Genomic DNA, 12,244 nt, shown 5'->3' on the forward strand with positions numbered 1-12,244 from the left:
TAGCCTGAGTGACAGAGCAAGACTCTGTCTCAAAAACAAAAACAACAACAACAAAAAACAAACCAGACCAACAGCTAAGAATAATGGAGCAGAGAGATGGAAAGAGTTTGAGACTTTATATTGTTGAACATCAGACTCAAGGTCAACAACTGACTACTTTGAAAATGGGAAGTAGACAATTGTTGATCTTGGGCCCGATGTTCAACAATATAAAGTTGACTGATGCACATTAATGAAGGTAATATTTTAAGTCTTTTTTTCTCTGAAGCATCCTATAATTCTCAGTTTTATAGGAATATCAACCCTCTTGTTCTTCCTAGATTAAGGCTTTATTATCTATTAATATCTACACAACTTTAAGTCTTAGTGGGGTGACATCAGCTTTAATGTTAATCATTTCTATTGTATTCTTCATGGCTCAGAATTTCAGCCTCCTAGAAATTTCAACATATTATGGCAGTACTGGTTGTTAATCCAGCAGCTAAGTGGAAATTCCAAGAGGCACAGTAAATTCACATATTCAAGGGTTATGGTGATTAAAAAACAAAAACTCTGAACCGAAAATGTGGGAACAAATGTATTTCAGATATTCTGAAAGATAATTTAACTTTTATTGCAATATATAGGAAACACAGAAAGAGAAATTTTTTAATGGGTATGTACAGGCAAAGGCTTGGGAATATTTAGGTACTCTCAAGCTATCTATAAATATAGAAGTCAAAAACATCAACCAGTGTTTCTCAGTAAATAAAAAGCACACTCCAAAAAAAAAAAAATGCAACTTTGGAAATCTCTTCTAAAAAGTAAGTGCAATAACACTTTCGCTTCCAAATAAAAAAAAAAATGCTATTTAATATGACACATTAAAAAAAAGCCACACTGTCAAACTCAAAAAAATACATATTGTATGATTCAATGTATAGGGTGTTCTGGAAAAGGCAAAACTAAAGGGATAAACAAACAGATCAGTGGTTGCCAAGGGCTGGGAGGGAGGGGAAGGGCTGGGAGGGAGGGGGACAGAGTCATTGCCTACAAAAGGGCACAGGGAAACTTTGGGGGTGATGGAATGTTCTACATCTTGATTATAGTGGTCATTATATATTAAACAATTATCAAAACTTACAGAACTGTATACTAAAAAAGGGCGACTTTTACTCCATGTAAATTATATCTTAATTTTAAAATGGGGGAATAGCACATCTGTGAACTGATAAGAAACAAATTATTTTATGCTGGGTTAAGCCATGCTGTGGTAACTAATCAAGAACCTGAGAAACAGAGCTGTTGTCCTATATATTATGTAAATTTTTAAGCTATAAATATGTATGGTAGAACTAATGCTGTGTTGGATAGTTATATGTGTTCAAGACTTTTAATGGTATCAATTTCATAACTGAGTTAGATAGCAAATTATTAGGCTTCAAATCCAAATACAGCATATTCTAAAATCAAAGATAATCTTTAAACAAACAGCTACTGTGCCGGACTGTCAACTGCCTGCTTTATAGCCATTCCCACCCTCTTATATGTTAACAGAACCTTGTTTTCTTTGGGACAACAAAATGCCCAATCTAGGATATGACTCACTGTTAGTCTAGTTAGTCTAAACCAGTCACATTTCCAAGTAATAAGTGCCTCAAATACATGACAGATAGCCGAGATATTAAGGGATCACAAAAAGTTATATCCTTTGCTGTGGAAATAAGCAATTAATCTTAACATTTCATAGCACAATTGTGCCTTCCAATGGGAAGGAGATACACATGATATATTCAATAATGATAAATTGCAGATGTTAATAGTTCACTTAGCTTTTAAGGACATTTAATAGTTACAGAGTATCTCTCACACATCATATCATCTGATTCTCACCAACTGGTTATATCATCTGATTCTAACCAACAAGGTTAGAAAGGTAAGGTATCATTATTTTTCTCCACTATATAGATGAGAAAATAGAGACCCAATAAGTTAGATGATTTGTCTACAATCCTAACATTAGTATTAATAGAGAGTCAGGAAATAAACTAAGATATTCTGATCCCAAATCTAATAATTTCCTCTCTATATCAGTCTGTCAATTAAAGGCAATATATCTCAAAACTCTTTCCCAAATCTCAAACTACAAAGCCAACTAAAACTGACAAAAAGTCTATATGAATACTCAAATACAGCTCTACACCTTTTAAAATGGTCCTATTAAATTAAAATGAGAATATAGCACAGGCAGGATTTTAGGCAAGGAAAGCTACTGCTCTAATAAAAAGGAAAGTAGACACACATAGACTTCCTACAGTGAGCCAGGCCCACTGTTTTAAATTTAATATCACAAAGATCCCTAAGAATAGGTATTATTATTATCCTCATTTTACATTTAGAGAAATTTGGATCAAGGATAATAAGCTGTCCAAAGTTACCTAGTTTATCAAGGATGGATAAACTAGCATTCATCCGAGGATGGATTATAATCCAAGTCTGTTGGATTCTGAAGCCCTTTGTCCTAAGAGCCAAAAGAAAAATATTTTAAACCTACACACTTATACATTGAGTCAAAATTTCAGTAGTTCCATAACATTGAATCTTAATGAAGGTTGTTTTAAAAGATCTTTTAAGGCATAGCTTGTTCATAGATTCTTCACCTTTATTTATGTATTTATTTTGAGACGGAGTCTTGCTCTGTTGCCCAGGCTGGAGTGCAATGGCATGATCTCAGCTCACTGCAACCTCCGCCTCTCCAGTTCAAGCGATTCTTCTGCCTCAGCCTCCCGAGTAACTGGAATTACATACGTGAGCCACCACGACTGGCTAGGTTTTGTATTTTTTTTCTTTTTAGTAGAGATGGGGTTTCACCATTTTGGCCAGGCTGGTCTAGAACTCCTGACTCAGATGATTCACCTGGCCTGGCCTCCCAAAGTACTGGGATTACAGGTGTGAGCCACCCTGCCCAGCCTTCTTCACCTTTAAAACGAGGATTGCTTCTGTCTTCCTTTTAAATATGTGTCAAACTTCCTTAGGTGTCTTGAAGTGATCTGAGTTCCCCAAAAGCAGGTATTTTTATACCCATATCAACCTTTATAGACCACTGTGGTGCCCTATAGCAAGGTCAACCAGACCACGAGACGGAAAAACAAAATGAGCCAAATAAGATAAGAAATAATTCCAGGAATTGTGACATTTCCCTTAAAATAAGACTCTGCTTTAAAATTCCATAGTAAATATTTTTAAATATCTGTTTTGTCTTTAAATAAAACACTCATGACTTTTGAATTATAAGACAGAAAGAATGGCTTATTTTTTAAAATCTTCTAACCCAGCACAGAGTAATGCACATATAGGCACTTGAAAAATATTTCATGGTGAGGGTGATAGTAATGATGATTAGGTAGTTACTTTCACATTCATTTGTCTTTAGTGGTTTTCATTATATTAAAAGTGAAGAAGAAAAATAATTTTTAGTTTCTCTTGTTTTATACTGTCACTGAAGCCTATAGGTGATCTGTTTCTAGGTGTACTTTTTAAAATAAAGAGATGTAAGTCATGCACTTGCTGGAATAAAACTTACATAATGAAGTTCATTTTGCTTGTCAAGTGCAGATAAAAGGAAGAAGGGAAATAACAGTTTAAATGTAAAAGGCACCTTTTCCCTAACTCCTCAACTATTTCACACAATAAAATGAATAATTTAACTACCTGAAACTTCACATGTGCAGAACACTGCATGCAGACCAGTGGCATTTTCACTTCGAATTTGTATAGTCTTTAGTCAATACACTTCATCTGCATTTCTAACACCTGCTTCGGTCGGCTGTGAAGTACGCGGTTATCTCTACAGTCATCTTTTATCTTTACTCTGTCCATCTAGCCAAAAAAAAATTACGTGATAGAATATAATTACTTGGCCTAAAAGATATGGGGAGTAATTCACATGATTTTCTCAAAGGCATTTTCCTTTATCTTATCAAGAGATAATTTTAAAACAAATTACTAATTAATGTTGTCATTCTTTATAGCATACACCTCCTTCAAACATTAGCATTAATTGTACATAGCAGAAGTAACAACATCTACTTGCTCAGCAATGAGTGTCTGTTTTGGGTGCAAAGAAAGAAAGCCATTAACTGTAATGACTGATAACATTTATAAAGCATACAAATATGCCTACTGGGCTTGTTATTGTTATATTGCTTGTTATTAAAATGATGTTTTTCTAGCTTAGCCTGCCTAACATGACGTAAGTTAAATTTTATGTATATCAACATAAACAGCCAATTTTTGACTTCAGCTAATCTGTCAATGACTCACATTTTTACATGGAGGATTTAAGCAAAAGATTAATACATTTTTAAGGATTTATAATTTTTTTTATCTGTGTTACACAATTTTATATGGATGATTTAAGCAAAACATTTAAAGCCTGAGTTCTCTGCTACAAAAATTATCTTAGAACAGGAGGAGAAATGGGGAGCAGTTGGGGGAGAAGAACTAGAATAAAACTGAACTATCTATTGTTCTTACTCTCTGCTTATTTCCTGAATAGCACTTAATTATAATGTAATTATTCTATCTGTTGTCTGTTTCCCTCTCTGAATGGAAATTTCATTTGAGAAAGGATCATATCTGGCTGTTCACCACTCCCTTTCCAATGTCTAGCTTAGTTCCAGGCACACAGTAAATACTCAATAAATATTTCTTATACAAACAAACTTTTTAAAATTTCAACCATATTGAATTAGAAGAGATTCTGAAGGACTTCCTAAACTTCTCTATTCCTTTAAAAACTTCATTTATCCTTTAAAAATTGATATATATGGAAAAAATATGTATCTGGAAAACCTTCATTTATCTAGGATCACTGTAGAATAATACATAAGCTGCTTTTCTAAATAAGCTGATTTTCTCAGATAGCCAAAGATGACCCCTTTAAGATTCTAAGACATTTTAATTCCAATTATTTTAAGTGTGTCATTCAAACACATATTATTACTTACTTCTTTAGCTTTTTAAAAAAAATAGATTTCACATAATTTAATTATTAATGTCTTATAATCAAAATTGTATATTAAAATGCTTTTACATTCTGTCATATAATATTGTGGTACCTTCAGATACTAATGAGATAGGTAAGGCTGTATGTCCCTAAATCAAAGGGACCTATCAACATAGACTCATATTTAATCATTTTGTTGTCTTCATTCTTGCTATTTTCAGTATTTTATCTTCTAGCTGCTTCTTCGCTACAGGTTCTTATTCCTAATAAGTTTTAATGTACTACTCAGGATGAATTAAAGATTCACTAAATAACTAACCTATAACAGAAATATTACGAAAACATTAAACTATCTTTTGCTTTTTTGTTCAACTGTAAATACTATCGTTTGCAGACTTTCCATTCAAGCTAAGCCATTAAGCCTGTCACCCAGAGTAGGGTAAACATGGTCTGTAGCATCAAAGTTGTTATTCAGTTTTGAGAGTCATATAAGGTTTACTTGATGAGTTCCTAGAGGGAAAAGAGTCTTGAAAAAGATTCTCAGTATCCTTGACAGAGAAAGGGATTTTCTAGAGTCCTTAAATTCCTATTACAGATTAAGGGTCAAATCCAGTAGAGCTTAATATCAATCCTGACCATGAAGAAAGAGAAGTTCAGGATATGATCCCAGGGAACTTTTAATGGCCCAGGGAGCAAGTCCACTATGCTTCTGAACTGCAGGAAGAGAAATTCAGAAAGATATGAAAGAAGAGGAGGATGGGGAGGTCAGATACTAGGGTTCCTGCTTGAAAGGGATGGTCAAGTAGAAATGTCCAGAACGCAGAACACTGGGACTAGTCAACAGCTTGCTCAGGTATAGCCTTGGGGAAGCTGCAAATTCCCAGAAAGCTCACGTAGGGCCCTCCTCAACATGACTAGGAAGCAACAGCATTGTGCTGATGAAAGGAGATGTCTAGATAAATAAGCATTAAATAAAACTCCAATAAAGGTGATCCAAACACACCCATGTGCCCCCACGAAAAGACACCAAGTAGGCACTTGAAAAATATGACAACCCAGAACCAAACATAAGGCTTTTCCACAACCCTTCTAGCCCATTCTAAGACTCCACCAGGGGCTGACACCCAGTTCACCAGTGTTCAGAGCTCACTTAGATGCCGGGCACTGTGGTTCACACCTGTAATCCTAGCACTTTGGGAAGCCAAGGCGAGAGGACCACCTGAGGTCAGGAGTTCAAGACTAGCCTGGCCAACATGGTGAAACCCTGTCTCTACTAAAAATACAAAAATTAGCCAGGTGTGGTGGTACACGTCTGTAATCCCAGTTACTCAGGAGGCTAAGCCAGAGAACCACTTGAACCAAGGAGACAGAGGTTGCAGTGAGCTGAGGTTATACCACTGCACACCAGCCTGGGTGAAAAAGTGAGACTCCATCAAAAAAAAAAAAGAAAAAGAAAAGGAAAAAAACCCACAATAACTCACTGAGAAAACTGCCTAACAGCTTACACAGACATCTGGTCATGACTTTTATAAAAACCTATACATTACTGAAAGTAAAATACTCAACAGTGGAAGCTGGGCAAAACAAAAGCAAAAGTCAGGTGGGGGAGCAGAAACCTCCTTAAAAATCTTAATTTAATAGTCTCAGAATTAATATTCTCATTCCTAATGCAAATAAGACACAGTGAACTGTTGAGAAAACAATAGAAAAAAATTAACTAATTTCCAAAGAGAAGGATAGCTTAATAATTCAATGGATATTCAAATTTTTGTACTACTTCCAGGAAATAAAAAGCTAAACTTTATGGAGAGATAAACAGAGGGACAATCTCATTTATGTGGATTAGCTTGAGAAAAAAAGAATGTGAGTCAGGATTGAGTACCGAAAAGTTCAAATTATGGAACATTTTAAGAGAAAGAAACATTTACTACTTTCTGTAACTTGAACTAACCTCTGGTTTAAAATGGAATTCCTTCAGCTACATGATATAAGGGAAAGTAGACTGTCAAGAAATAGTAGGAACTGGATTCTGGTTGTGATTCTTCTCATTACCAGCTGGATAAGCTTGGACAAACCCCTTGATCTTTCTGAATCTCAAGTTCATCATCTATTAAATGGCAAAAATAATAACAGCCTATATTTATGGAGTATTTACTACCATGTTACATGCTCTGTGAATATTTAACACCACATACTTCATTTAATCCCTACAAACATCCACAAGGTTGACACAGTTGCTATTATATTTTCATCCAGGGAATGGAGGCACAGTAAAGGGATACAAACACAGGCAGTCTGACTCCAGAATCAGTCTCATTGGAAATTCAGTTTCAGCAATACTGTACCTGCCTCACAGGAGAGCTGTGGTCCTTATCTGAGGACCACAATATGTAAAAGTGCTTTGAAAGCTATATGATGCTTTACATATAAGAAATCAATAGTATTTAATGAATAGATTAATTCATTCAAGACTAGCAGAGTTCATCTGTAATTGAATCAATAGAGTATACTTTGAGTTTATTTCTCAAGTATATTAAAAATATCTACCACAAAATTATTTGCAGTATGAACATGTATGATCAACTTTAATCCTATTCCAACCCAGCTTGAAATATCATAGATTGCGAATTAGTTAGGTACACAGCCACAAAGAGCACTGTACAAATAGTGAGGAAAGCTCCCCAGGCTCTCTCTTGCTCAGAAGCTATTCCTTTTTTCAGTCCAATTCCAACAAACTGCTTTCCAAGTCTAGAGAAATTTAAAAACATTGGTTGCTCTCCCAGCAATACTATACCTATTCTCAGGTATGTTCAGAACCTAGTCCAGTGTCTGGCATGGAGCAGACACTTGGCTGAATGACTGAGTGAGAATGATTATATTAGAGCAAGGGAGATGCCAGAAATTAAAGCAAAGACAATCTAACTCAGAAAGCACTGTGGCATAGGAGTCACTTAGTGTGGAGGCAAAAACTCCAAACACTTCAGCATGGTTAGAAGTCAGCATGGTTAGCATGAGAGTCATGCCTAGTATGCTTGTCAAGAGAGTAATGATCAACTAGGGTCACCAACAAAAGGTTAAACCACAGAGAATTTTAGAAGAGTGGAAAGTATATGATGCACTTTAAAATATTTTTATTTAATACGGTAAAAAAATGTTTATAGAGTTGTTTAAAAGAATAAATCCTGATCTAGCTAGAAAGCATGAACACATTCATTTCTTCACCTGACTATTTGAGAAACTCTGCTAGGATATCAATGAGCCTCGGCCCTTGCTCTCCAAGAACTTACAACCTGGTGATATTCTGGTGATAGAAGACAGGAGTCAAAAAAATTTACACAAATCATTATTTGAAGTTCTGATAGGTGCTTTAAAGAAACTGCACTACATACCAGGAGAGTATTCAGAAAGAGAATCTGGTCTTTCTGAATACTCTACTAGAAAAGAACTCAGAACTTACAAATGTCTTCCTATCTCATTTGGATTTAAAGCCAAAATCTTTTCAATGACCCACAAGGTCCTAACTTTATAATCTGGACACTTATTACATATCTGAATTCATCTTCATTGCCCTCTCTGTTCTGGCCGTTCTCCTACCTCAATATCTTTGTACTTTGAGTTATCTCTATATGAAACAAACACCATTTCCCCAAATATCCTCATGGCTTGCTCTCTCACCTCCTTCAAGCCTCTGCTCAAATATTCTTTTATAAATGAGACTGTCACCTAACACCTTTCAATAAAATGCAACCCCTCTAGTTTTATCCCTTTCCTACTTCATTTCTATATTCTCCATAAGACACACACACACACACACACACACACACATATATAACATTGTAAAAGTGTACATTTTAGTTGTTATATTCCCTCACTAGAATGTAAGCACCATAAGTGTTTGATACATTTTCATGGCCTCAGTATAGAGTAGAAGCTCAGCAAAGTTATTTGTTGAATAAATGAACTGGAGAGACTGTAACCATGCCCTTATGGCAGATGCCTTGTTGGTGAAGAAGATGGCACAGGATGAAGCTCGAGAGACAGGCAAGAAATAGACCATGGAGAATCTTTTAAGCCACATAAAGGACTTTGGCATTTATCTCAAGAAAGTCATTGAAGGATTTTAAGCAGAAAAATGACACGATCAGTTTACATATTTCCAGATAATTTTAACTACTATGTGGAGAATAGAATGAAATGGGCTAAAAAGAGATGAGAAAATCAAGAGCAACTCTCATCTCCAGGGTGCACACAAGTTTTGTTGTCTCTCTATGTGAAGGTGTATACACCCTTAACACACGCTGCTGTAAAAACAACTTATTGCTTGCCTATCACAGTAGTATTTGCAAAGTTCCCAATACAAACTCTCAAAATTTAAATGCTTCTTTCCCAAATCTTTTCCTTCTGAATAAGCCCTGAAATAAATATGTACTTTTAGCAAATTCTATTTGCTTCGACAGCAATATATAATATAGTGAAGACTTTAAGCTTGCACAAAACATCTCTCTATGAACAAGGTCCATAAAGGTTAAGAGTAGCCTAATTTTCTGTGATTCTTTTAGCTACAGATTTGGCTAACGGCTTGGATAGCATGGGAAAGAAGATAAGTGAGAAAAACATTGGTGATTTAACCTCTAGTGTTCCCTTAAGGACAAACATTTGTCACCTTGACAGCAAGGTGAAAGGTTTGCAGCAAGCATGCTTATAACAGGACTCTCTCCTCTCTCTCCTCCCTGGGGACCTGTGAGTTCTGAACAGACAATATCTGAACAGATGATGATGATGATGATGATGAACATCATCACAGGAAAGAACAGAAAAGAACATCACAGAAAAGAACATCACAGAAAAGAACAGGGGAGGAAAAGAGATTGAGACCCCACATAACTCAGAACCTCAAACTGAAACGAAGCTCCAGGGACCGTCACAAAGATTTAGCATTTGCGCTCTTCTTCCTAAGCTTCCACTTAAGGTTAGAGTAATCAACCCTATAAATTATCACAAAACATTCAAACATTGTCCAATGTTAACAGCATGGATTCCATTGCTAATAATTACTAGTGTGTTTTAAAGCTGAATTCCTAGGCATATATAGCTCCACTTTTGACACAAATCTCTAGTTTTCAGGGTTTATCATTCTGATGTGAAAATCAGCTGCAGGCTTAAATCAGACACTAAAACAAGCCTGATGTTTACTCTTCATGAATACACATAACCCAAATTAGCATTAAAATGATGATACCCATGCATCAAAAAGAATAATAGAATCTCTGTTTTAGCCTAAAAGCTACATTGCTTAGAGTATTTTCAAAGGTGAAATAGGAAAAGATATTTTGAAAGCCAAAGAATTTTTTAAAAAAAAAGAATTAAAGTTTTTTATGATCGTTTTTAATTTAATTTACCTGTGACATGTGAAAAACCAACGGAAAGTGCATTTCCTGCTCTCTCTTACCACTCGATACAACACTTCTGACACCAGATGTGTAGGAGTGTTTCCCCACACACCAAGCAATTCTTCAGTAGACACCAACTGGATGTGCTCTAATTCATTTCAATTCTAACACTCTACACCTGCAGAGTGTCAGATCCCAAAGCTGAGGGCTCAATCCCACAAGGCTATCCCCCACTTCAGATGACAACTTCAAGCTCCAGGTTGTGGCTTGTGCTTCTACCTGACCAGCTATAAATCAGGGTTCCCACAACCCCTCCTCAGGTTTGATTAATTTGCTAAAGCTCACAAAACTCAGGAAGAACACTTGTGTTTGCCAGATTACGATAAAGGATATTACAAAGTACACAGATGAAGAGTCAGATGGAAGATATGCATAGGGCAAGGCATGTGGGAAGGGGCACAGAGCTTCTGTGCCCTCTCCAGGGCACACTGGGAACCTCCATGCATTTGGCTATCAGTAAGCACTCTGAACCCTGTCCTTTTGGATTTTTATGGAGGCTTCACTATGTAGGCATGATTGATTAAGTCGTTGGCCATTGGTGATCAACTCAACCTTCAGCCCAGGAGGTTGGGAGATGGTATTGAAAGTCCCTACCCTCTAATCAAGCCTTGGTCTTTCTGGTGACAAGCCCACTCCTCAAACTATCTAGAGGCCAATCAGCCACATTAGCACACAAAAGTCACTCTTTTCATTCTGGAGATTCCAAGGATTTTAGGAGCTTTATACTAAAAAGTACATATTTCACCATATCACATTTAACTTAATTTCATTAATTTAATTTTAGGAATCAGTGACATTGATCTATGTGTTCCTTTGATGGATGAAATTTTACCTAGAAACTATTTTACACTTTTATTTTGAAAAATATCTTACATTAAAATCACTATTAAAGGCCAGGCACAGTGGCTCATGCCTGTAATCCCAGCACTTTGGGAGGCTGAAGTTGGCAGATCACATAAGGTCAGGAGGTCAAGACCAGCGTAGCCAACATGGTGAAATCCCTTCTCTACTAACAATAAAAAAATTAGCCGGGAATGGTGGCTGGTGCCTGCCATCCCAGCTACTCAGGAGGCTGAGGCACGAGAATCGCTTGAGCCCAGGAGGCAGAGGTTATAGTGAGCTGATATCATGCCACTGCACTCCCGTCGGGGTAACAGAGCAAGACTCCATCTGAAAAAAAAAAAAAAAAAAAAATCACAAAGCTATCATCCATTTCATTTCAATATCTACCCTATGTCTAATCATTACTGTTTCTAAGTACTGTCAGAGGACTAAAATTATTTTTAATAAGAAAATGAGCTTTTTAACATAATGAATACTAACAAACATAATAAAAAAGTAAGGTTACAAAGTATACCAAAAAATGTATGAGAATGAAGGGGAGTGGCCATATAGAACTGAAGACTGGGACACAGGAAGGATGAGATCAGAAGTCAAGAGGAAAACAAAAGAGAGAGGAGAATTAATGGTCGAACTAAAAGACTCTATTCACTTAACATCCATGTGTTGTTCATTCATGAAAAAAAAAAAACAGTTATCTCTACTATATCTACCTCTGGACACCACATCACTAATACATATCAAATGAAATGTTTAGTTATCTCACTCATAATAGTTTTCTCACCTAAATTTCCAGTTTTTGTTCATGATGCATCACAACAATTAATCTTAAGATCTTTGAGTCCCCAGTCTCTTTATGCTTCTCAAATTTCCTGGCCTTTTTACCATATAATATTCCAGAAGCTTTCAGGAAAACCTTGGTCAGTATAAGTATGTAGTAAAAAACACCATCACAGTGATGCTTTAA

General features: G+C 36.0%; 1 protein-coding gene across 6 annotated transcripts in view; it reads right to left on the bottom strand.

Annotated features, from left to right (window-relative positions):
* Window positions 1-12,244, bottom strand: part of SLC10A7 (solute carrier family 10 member 7) — a 256,440-nt gene that overhangs the window by 143,571 nt on the left and 100,625 nt on the right. Inside the window, exon 7 of one of the 6 annotated variants that reach the window (XM_078002308.1) lies at window positions 11,471-11,607. The exons of 4 other annotated variants lie outside the window; for them this stretch is intronic. The gene's annotated coding sequence lies outside the window, so the exon portion shown is untranslated. Of the gene's footprint in view, window positions 1-11,470; window positions 11,608-12,244 lie in introns of those variants that run through there. One more of the 6 variants, XM_078002309.1, reaches the window with a different exon arrangement.

This window comes from Macaca mulatta, chromosome 5 (genome assembly GCF_049350105.2).
Source record: "Macaca mulatta isolate MMU2019108-1 chromosome 5, T2T-MMU8v2.0, whole genome shotgun sequence".
NCBI lineage: Eukaryota > Metazoa > Chordata > Mammalia > Primates > Cercopithecidae > Macaca > Macaca mulatta.